The sequence below is a fragment of the Meleagris gallopavo genome, chromosome 5, assembly GCF_905368555.1.
Source record: "Meleagris gallopavo chromosome 5, MGAL_WU_HG_1.1, whole genome shotgun sequence".
Classification (NCBI taxonomy): domain Eukaryota; kingdom Metazoa; phylum Chordata; class Aves; order Galliformes; family Phasianidae; genus Meleagris; species Meleagris gallopavo.
This window is the reverse complement of record NC_139408.1, coordinates 49,458,233-49,464,752: the sequence shown is the minus strand read 5'-3', so window position 1 is coordinate 49,464,752 and position 6,520 is coordinate 49,458,233. Positions and strand designations below refer to the sequence as shown.

At 45.9% G+C, this 6,520-nt stretch overlaps 1 long non-coding RNA gene across 1 annotated transcript; it reads right to left on the bottom strand.

Moving 5' to 3' along the window:
- LOC104911243 (uncharacterized) lies at positions 1-4,304 on the bottom strand. Its single transcript, XR_014883759.1, has 3 exons — positions 4,138-4,304; positions 2,568-2,711; positions 1-2,259 (listed from the first exon to the last, which is right to left on the bottom strand). It is a non-coding gene; the product is annotated as an uncharacterized LOC104911243 (long non-coding RNA).
- Positions 4,305-6,520: the final 2,216 nt, after the last annotated feature.

Sequence of the window (6,520 nt, the reverse complement as noted above, 5' to 3'; positions counted from 1 at the left end):
GGAAGTGCAGTGTTGTTGCTGTATGTTGGCTGCAGCCAAACAGGTTGGACCAGGCAGGACTGTCTTTTTAAATAATTTACTGAAATTTGGTTATCTTTGTCAAGGGAAAAGCTGCTCGCTTTGCCAACTTTTAAATGAAAAAAATGTTATGGCCGTTAACCCTCTGGGTCCTACAAGTAGAACACAGCCGGAGTAAAACACAGCAGGGATGCCTGGCAATGAACAGATTGTACTCCCCGGACAAAAAGCAAAGTGTTGTCTGCTTATTTCTTGCTTTCCACCCTGACCAGATTAGCCTGTCTGCACCAGGACAGCACTGCTCTTGGCACAGCCACGGCACTGCCGGCTCTCGCAACAAAGGGTTACAAAAAGTAAAACTGCACCCCTTTGCTTGAGTGGTGAAAAGCAGCTCTCACCTCCTCTGAATTGTGTTTTCCTTGAGAAAAGGCACATTGAAAATGCTTACCCCAGGGAGAAGGTACGTGTGTGTTTACACGGCTGTATACAGATATGTGTATGTACATGTATGTATGTATATACAGACGTATTTGGTTACTAGCAGCAGAAGGGACAATTAATCACCCTCTGGACTGATTGTTTTTAATACTGAAAGGCTGTTAATCAGGAAAACATGACCCTTAGAACAAGATGTTCATGCAACCAACAATGTGTGTGTGTGTTTTTTCTGGTGCTGAACTGCTGCTAAAGCAGAGCAGAAATCGAGTTTACAGTCTTTTACGTTAGAACTTCTTGCTCCAAGTTTGACAACAACTTCAGCTAGAATTTGGAAGGAATGTACAGGAATTGATGTCCAGCTCTCTCTGGTTTCAATGGGACTTTGGTGTTCAAAAGTCTGGTGGCATTTAGATTCCTGAAGATTTGAACAGTTACTATGTGGAAATTATATAAAAAAAATAACACTTCTGCTGAAAAATCCAAAGGGCCATCTAATTTCATTTTAATGTAACTAAAAGACCTTAAAAATCTGTCCTTAAATCTCCTGCACTCCCCTGAAAATTCTTCCTTTCAGCCTAATTTTGGAAAGGGAGCAATAAAGGCAAATTTTAATCCAAATTTTTATTTCCCTGAGAGAAAGGCTCATATCCTGTAGCAAGGGGGAAGCTGGCAAAAATAAAAAAAAAACACAAGGAGGGTGGTGGTGGGGTGAGAGGATGCAGGAGGGCCATGTGGCAGCCTGCAGAGCCTGGGGGTCTGCAGCAGTAGAACAGTGTGTGGGGCTGGCACGGCTCCTGGCTGACCCCAGAGGAAAGGCACAGTGGACTGGCACTGGGGAGGAGAAATCCTGCATGGCCAGTGGCTGGCAGTGCCAGGAGGACGGAGCAGACATATCTTGAGGAGGGCAGAGCTGTGAAGAGCTTCCCATCTAATCCCAACCCAGTAAGGTGTAAACAAAATCCCCATTATTTCATTTTGGTCAGGTCACTACGAGCTTTCTCATATCTCACAAAACCAAGGGGAACAGGAGTTACACATCTGTGCACTGAGAGCTTCCTCAAGCAAGGATCAGGTTCCCAGGGCATATGGCCTTCCCCAGCACCCCGTGTTGCTCTCCTTCCTCTTGGGAACGTCTCTCTGCTAATTAAACGTGAGGTTGCTGCAGAGCCCTGTTTGTCCTTGATACCCAAAAGCAAGCTGATTTCCTTAAGGCTTTGGAAATTCACCTTCTGCCTGCTCCCCACTCCACACCCCTGAGCTGCCAAAAGAAGAGAAAGTAGAAAGGGACAGCGGTGACAGGGTGACACGGGAGCATTAACCTCCCATAGCTGGTGCCTCCTTAGAGAAACTGAGCCCTGTATTACAAGGAAGGGCAGGCAGGCATCCTTTTCCTTCCTGAGGAGGAGGCACTTAGCAAAATCAGTGCAGAAAGCCTTCGATAGCTCATGGCTTTGCTCCACTCCATTCTGTGTCTAGGTAGAGAAGATCTGTATCAGAACAGGAGCACAAGTTGCAAAAAGAATCATCATTCCTTAGAAAAATGAGGGGATAAAGATTTTTGTTTGGGAGCTGCTTCATCATAGGAGTGACTGCAGTGAGCGCAGAGCTGGTCCGGAAGACACCACTCACTTTCTATAAACTTCTTCAATTTCTCTCCGCCGTCATCTCAGCAGCGAGGCAGCTGGTGTGGTTAGATGTCAGGAGATGGTGTTGTGGGGGACAGCTGCCCTGGTATTCAGGGTGACTGGAGTTTAGAATGAGAAATCCACACAATCCCCTCCAGGGAGCTCTGAGTCACGAGACCTGGTGGGAGAAAGATTGGATGCCGTACAGTCAGGGGGTTAACAGTAAATGTTAATTCAGTTCTTTTGTTTTGTTTTGTTTTTGTTTGGTTGTTGTTGTTGTTGTTTCAAAAAAGGTTCACAATACAATTTCTTGCACTTCAGTATTTAAATCAACATTTTTTGGAGTGGTGGAGCAGCTTTCCTCAAGAGCAGTCTGGTATTCCCATGGGAAGGGAAATAGAAATTCACCTGCAATTGCTCTCCTAACGTGTAGTCATAGCTTCAAGCTAACGTCTGTAAGAGAGAGTAGAAACTCAGAACTCCAACCTTTGATGTAATACGTTCTCCTCCATTTATTCCACATGTAATCTGGATATTTCAAACGCTGCTGATGGCTGGGGGGAGGAGCAAGAAGTCAAAGCTCATTCTTCACTGCTATTTATATAAAGAAACACTTCAGCACATGAAAACCTGGAAAAGAAAAAAGAAAATCAATGCAACCTCAATTTGGCAGCAAGTGAGGGATTAATCAGCAACTAAAACAATTTTAGAAAATGCCACGGCTTCAGTTACATGGGCATAAACCTTCAGTATACAGATCCAAACCTGCTCAGAAGCACCGGGTGGCTCTGGGTTAATCCCGAGCTGAGTTCCAGGCGCAGGGAGCTGCCCCCACTGTCCGTGCCTGCAGCATCAGGAGTCATGTTAGAAACGACTGTTTCCACACCGGCTATCATGACTTAGAAGGAACAGCCGCGGCCTGTTGCTTAAATGTGGACAATATTCTCTCTTTTTGAATGTGGATTTTTCATACAAGGGGAACTAATGGCTCTCTCAGAGCAGTTCTGGTCTATCTTGTCAATTTGGTTTCTAGTCATGCATGCTAAGTGAATTTTTATAGCTGAGCTAGGAGTCCTTAAAAACAGGCCTTACACTGGAAATGCAGATGTGCCTTACTGTGGGTTGTGATAGGAGAGCATCCCTGCCCCTGGGGAGCCAGAGCCTGGAAATCAGAATTCCCTTTTTCGGTGCAGAGAACGTGATTCCCTGGCACTCTTTCATCTGCACTGAAAGGCAGGAAGGAGAGACAGAATTATCCCCTCATTACAATAATGCTCCTCACACTTTCCCCAGCTACTCTCTGCGGGCGTTATCAGAGGGCCCTGGCTGCCAGAAATGCCAAATACCTACAGCTCCAGTTAAAAGCAATCAGAGAGCAGAGCGCTCAGAAGCTCTGCAAATCAGACCCATGGAGAGTTAACCAAAGGTTTTTGTAATAAAAATAATTAATTAAAAAAAAAAAAAAAAAAAACCCAGACTCAACTTTATTCTTTACTGAGTGACTTTATTCTTTAATGTAAGAGCTTTGTTTTTTAAATAAAACTGTATATTTTACTGTCTGATTCCTCTTATGGCCTCCCCACTGTAAGCTGAACGACATGCAGACATACATCAATATATTTACCTGCTTACTTCGCTTCTGGAAAAGACAACAATCTGTCTCAGTCATCTTCACATTCAGCAAAAAAAAAAAAGAAACTGACTTTTTTCACCCATTCAGTGCCAATTAAGATGTGAAATGTGGATTTACTGCTATTCAGTAAATATCCCAATCACTCGTGCTGTGCAGAGTGGATACACACCCACACTCAGTGGCAACCCAAGCCTATTCTGACACTAATAAAAGGGAGAGAATAGAGGCTATAAAACCTTATTACTTATTTATTAAAACAGCGTAGCCTTCCTTCATCTCATGTCTCCTTATGGAAAACCCATGTAACAAGTAACTCCACAGGACGACACCATCCACAGGCACACCGCCTCCATGGACATCGCTGCCTTTGTACTGATGTGCAGCAGCTGGGGATCTATCAGAGCACTCCCGGCAAACACCCACCTCTTCAGGCACAGCTTCATGGCTCACAGCAGCTGCCCCACGCCCTGCAGCATCCCTGTGCCGCAGCAGCATCTCCTCCCTCCTGCGGGTCCATGCTGAGCGCCCACTGCCCGGTGCTCGCGCTGCAGAGAGCCAGACCTGGACCAGACCCTTCGGATACTTACAAAGGAAAATCTTAACAGCATCTGTGAATAGTTTAAGAGAAAGGAACAAAATAATACCACTTATGTTAACAGATTGAAATGGTAGCTATGGTGACCACAGACAAAGAACAAACCGTTTTGACTGAATTCAGTCAATTCCTTCTGACAACAAACTGCAAGAAAAAGCAAACTTTTTAAAATCCATAATGAAGCCATTATAACAAATCCATTTGTCTCTGTTTGTCTTTTTTTGCTTTTTACCTTTTACTTTCAGCTATTACACAAAACCTGTTAATCATGAATATAGTCAAAAGCATTCAGTCTACCAAAAATGGGGATTTTCTTACTGTAAAAAAAAATATTTTTTTTGTCTGCATTTTCAAAACAAAAGGGAAGGAATAGTTACTGTAAAATGACAGACATTCATAATTCACAGCGTGGGTTTTGCAGAATCAAGGCTTGTTTGTAACAGCTGGATTGCTTTCCCTGTCCTGATGTGCAACCAGTGCCTGGAGCCACTCCCTGCCCTCTTGTGCCAGATTTCTCCCTCAGCCTGGTGGCTGCCCTTCTGGCCAGGCCTGAGGAAGTGCAGCTGAGCTGGGAGAACGTGGGGAACAGCAAGGCAGGAGCTGGGGGCTGATCCAGGGGCAGCACCGCACAGTGCTGGGAGTGATGTGGAGCTGCCCACGTGCTTGTCAACTTCCACCCTGAGAAGGTACAAGGGGCCAGCAAAGGAGAAGGAGGAAAAAGAGGAAGAGAAGGAGGAGGCTCTGGTGTGAGCATCAGGATGGAGGCTCCAGATCTCGGGGAGAAATCATCACTGCCAATCCATCCTGAGACCACTTGGGTATTCCCAAAGCTTGCAGCCAGCAGTGCAGAGCTGCTGTCAGTGCCATGAGTGCTTAATCTTTAACTCACTGTGCACAGTGCCTTCCGCAATACCCTACAGGCTGCAACATCCATCCAGTATAGATTTGTAACATAGCCACGCTTTTGATGCTCAGGAGCAATAACTAGATGTTTCTGCAGCGTGTGACCCTCACAGCCCTAAGCCAGCATTTTCGTCTGCTTAACTTCATCATTCTCTAAAGTACACCTCCCAGCAAACCAACAAATGAGCATAAAGCCACAAACATTATATCTGTCACAGGGCCAGCCGGGCTGCTGCCCACAGCAGGACAGCCCAGCCCTACAGCCCCACTTAGGGCCCCATGTCGAGGCCTCGCCTGTCTTCGATTTCGCTCTCGCCTGTTCAGAGGGCAGGTCTGTGGGGGGAAGGCAGGCGAAAAGGAAAATACCACTGCTTGCTCATGTGTCCTTTTGATATCGCCTAGAAACAGTACAAAAATAAAAAAATAGAAAAGGTTCCTTTGATTTTATGTGCAGTAAATCCTCACTAGATGGCTCCTTACAGCAAGCGAATCAGTCCCCACAGAAAAAGCACCACCAGGGGTGATCTGTGCTGCGTTGTGTGGGGATACAGCAGGTCCAGCATCTCCAGCACAGCCCGAACACCTTTCCTTACTGCTCCTAACTCAGCCCATTTCACATTCAGCTTTCACATTCATCCAGGCCCTGTGCTGCTGCAGGTGGAACTGGTGGCAGAGGGGCATCACACTCCTCAGAGAGCTGAGTTGAGAGGCAGAGATGCCCCCACAGCGCAGTGCTGTTTGCAGGGTGCCCCCAGCTGCCAGCAGCACTCAGCCTCTCACACAGCGCTGCGCGCTGCAAGGTTCGCTGGCTGTGCCCTCATTAGCGAGCAGCGCTAATTGATGTCACTCCCAGCCTTGAGATACACATGAGTACTGCATGCTAGAAGTCTGGCGTACAGATAGAGCGATTGTAGCTTCACTGCAGTCCCTGCAAAGTGGTGGGGATGAGGCCAGAAATGCGGCCTGCTCTGCTGTTTGGTTTCTTGTTGCTGAAAATCAGCACAGATAAATGCACTGAACCAGGTCATAATCAACCCTGATGCAAATACCCAGATTAGAGAACTACAGCAATTACGGTAAATAAATCGCTGGAAGAATTTCATTATAAATGCTCAAAAGAAGATGCTCACCCATCTCACAAACAAGCAAGAGCCACGCCACACCAATTCAACAATTCACTAATAAAGTCATATTTGATCATCTAATTAATGGAGCTGTTATCTCCCCATAACAAATTGGGACTTTCAGACAGCTAAACATTTGTCTTCTGCTAAGGATGGACTTTTCTATCTTAGCATTCCCTTGAAA